The sequence below is a fragment of the Pyxicephalus adspersus genome, chromosome 7 (genome assembly GCF_032062135.1).
Source record: "Pyxicephalus adspersus chromosome 7, UCB_Pads_2.0, whole genome shotgun sequence".
Taxonomy (NCBI): domain Eukaryota; kingdom Metazoa; phylum Chordata; class Amphibia; order Anura; family Pyxicephalidae; genus Pyxicephalus; species Pyxicephalus adspersus.
In genome coordinates this window covers 3,475,109-3,478,368 of record NC_092864.1, presented here as the reverse complement: position 1 = coordinate 3,478,368, position 3,260 = coordinate 3,475,109, and positions in this window count along the sequence as shown.

Genomic DNA, 3,260 nt, shown 5'->3' with positions numbered 1-3,260 from the left:
GACATATACCAATACAACATGGGGGCTGGGCCCTGGCATGGGGGACATATACCAATACAACATGGGGGATGGGCCCCGCCATAGGGGACATATACAAATACAGCATGGGGGCTGGGCCCTGCCATAGGGGACATATACAAATACAGTATGGGGGCTGGGCCCTGCCATAGGGGACATATACAAATACAACATGGGGGCTGGGCCCTGCCATAGGAGACAAATACCAATACAACATGGGGGATGGGCCCCGCCATAGGGGACATATACCAATACAACATGGAGGCTGGGCCCTGGCATGGGGGACATATACTAATACAACACGGGGGCTGGCCCGGGGGCTTCTGTTTAATTTCTTTTAGTGTTTTTTGTAATTTTGGTATATTGTATATTCTGCAATCTGCTTTCTATAGCTTGATTTGGTCAATGTATTACTGCAGATGTAAATCTTCTCATAAATGGGGACACCTTGTGGTGGAAAAAAGTACTGCAGGGGACAGATTCAGATTGAAGGAGTGCAAGAAAATATATGGGGGTGGGGGTATTTAGAGAGGGATAACTTGGACTCCAATAATAATGTATATAGTATTCTATAATATTGTATAATAACATATTCATAGCCTTGTATAGAGCATTACCTTGTATGTAGTATCATTACTTTGTAATTGGTGATTAAATGTTTCTGATACATGTGCAGCCATCAATATTTCCAGATCTTTCTGTGCAGCTCAGGGATGATCAGTTAGTGTCAGTACGCACTGATCAATAAATATTCCAAAGACACCGAGATCAGAATTTCCCACAATCCAATCATTATCACCGGTTCTGGAACACAGCTGAGAAATGCAAATTCAGCATAAAAATGTCTGAACATGAAGAACATTTATTACCATATCTGAATGTCTGTAGGGGGCAAGGAGAGAAAAGAGAGAGGATGGAAGAGGAGGGAGAGGAGAGGAGGAAAGGGAAGAGATGAGAAGAGACAGTGGAGGGAAAAAAAGAAGAAAATTAGAAAAAAGAGGAGAGAAATACTGAGAGAGAAGAGAAGAGAAGGAAAAGAGAAAAGGAGAAGACAAGGAGATGAAGAGAAGAAAAAAACAGAAGGAGAAGAGGAGAAAAGGAAAAGAGAGAAGAGAAAATGATGAGAATAAGAAGAGAGGAGGAGAACAGAAGAAAGATAAGAAAAGAGAATGAGAAGAGAAGTGAAGGAGAAGAGATGAGGAGAAGAGGAGAGAAGTGAAGATAAGGAGAAAAGAAGTAGAAGAAAGGAGGGGAGAAGAGAAGGAATAGAGAAGAAGAGAAGAGAGGAGAGGAGAGAAGAGAGGAGAAGAGAAGGAGAAGAGAAAAGGGGAAAAGTGAAGAGAAGAGAAGAGAGGGAGGATAAGAGAGGTGAAGATATGATAAGGAGGAGAGAAGAGAGGGAGAAGAGAGAAGAGAAGAGAGGAAAGGAGAGGAGAAGTGAAGATAAGAAAAGAAGAGAAGGAGAAGAAGAGAAGTGAAGATAAGATAAGGAGGAGAGAAGAGAAGGAGAAGAGAAGTGAAGTGAAGGAGAAGAGTTTAGACTATTTCAGACACTCTATGCCAGCAGATATTGGTGTTTCCCTCCTCTGGGCCAGGCAGTGGTCTGTGTAATCTGATCTCTCCTACTATCCGTGTCTATTTTAACCACAAGTTCTTGTTTAAATGAATATTCTTTACTTTTTAGAAATCCCCCAAAATGCTAAGATCGCCCCCTCCTGTCTGGAAATGGTATATGTCATGCATCAATGTGCAAGATTTGAAATGAATTGACATTTACAGGACATCTGTATTGTGATTTCCAGTATTGACTGTAATAGGGATAAAGTATGAGTACTCCTTGGGGTCTGTTTGTAAAGTAGTGAATCTGACATTCACTGAAACTTTTCCTGGAGCAGAATAAATGACTGCTATAGAAACACATGGAAGATTTTTCACCAGGGAATGTTTGAGTGAATGTCAGATTCACAGCCCCCCCCATTGTGTCAGTAATAGAAGTGCCTGCAGACAGCGTGCAGCTCCTCTCAGCTGAGTGATAGGACAAGTCCAGGCACAGGAGACGCTACAATACCCCCCCCCCATCACCGCCACAAACTCAATAAACCAATAATTCCATAAATTCATAGGGGGAGGGGGCAGATTCTGATCATCTGATAGAGAATTCTGTCGGATTGTTTCATATCTGAAAACGTCTATTGACCCATAAGGACCAGACGGCCCATTTTCATTGGACGGACACGGCGGTCAGAATCATGCCGAGCCCATGAGGAGCAAAGGTGAGCGGAAAGTTCTTTTTATATCTTCTGATAATAAAACTTTTTTGCGTTACATTGTAACTTCCTGTGAAGATGTCGGCAATCATTATCATTTCTATTGTGTGATACTTCCCCCGCCTCTAGATTGTAAGCTCTTCTGGCCAGTGTCACTGTCTGTATCTGTCTGTCATTTGCGTATTTAACGTACAACGCTGTGTAATATGTTGGAGCTATATAAATCCTATTTAATAACAATATAAAAAATCTCCTCACCTTTATAACTGAGGGCTGGGGCTCCGGAGGTGTCAGTGCCTGATATATTAATGCTTAAAGATTGCTAGCTGGACTTTATATTGTCCTTTACTAATCCCCAATATCCTTCTATGATTATCCTGATTAATGGGTGACAACTGTGTGTGAGATTTCACTGCAGATGGATGGCGTTGTCACCCTATTACAGGAAAGAAACGATCCAGTGGCAGGAACAAGAGCTGATAGAATAATGTCATGGGACAAGAATGATATCATTTTAATTGTTTATTTTTGATAAATCAGGGAACTCCGTCACGTATTTCTCTATACATTGCTTCTGTTGGTTGGTTGTCACTCATGGGGTCTGAATTAATAAAGCTCCCCAAGGCTGGAGAGGATACACTTACATCAGTAGAGCTGGGTGATCCAGCAAACCTGGAATGGATCGTGGTGCAGGATTGAAAACAAATAGCAAATGACTTTAAAGAAATCCATTCCGGGTTTGCTGGATCACCCAGATTCACTGATGAATGTGTATCCTCTCCAGCCTTGGGGAGCTTTATTCAATCAGCCCCAGCTTTGGATGAATATGACAGCCCGGCATTGTGAGATGGAGATATCAGCAGTGACACCCCTCGTATTATTCTAATGACAGAATCCTCCTCATGCCGGCAGATGTGTCACATGATAATAAATCTCCATGGCAGGCGCTGAGCTCCCATTATAAACCCAGAAGTC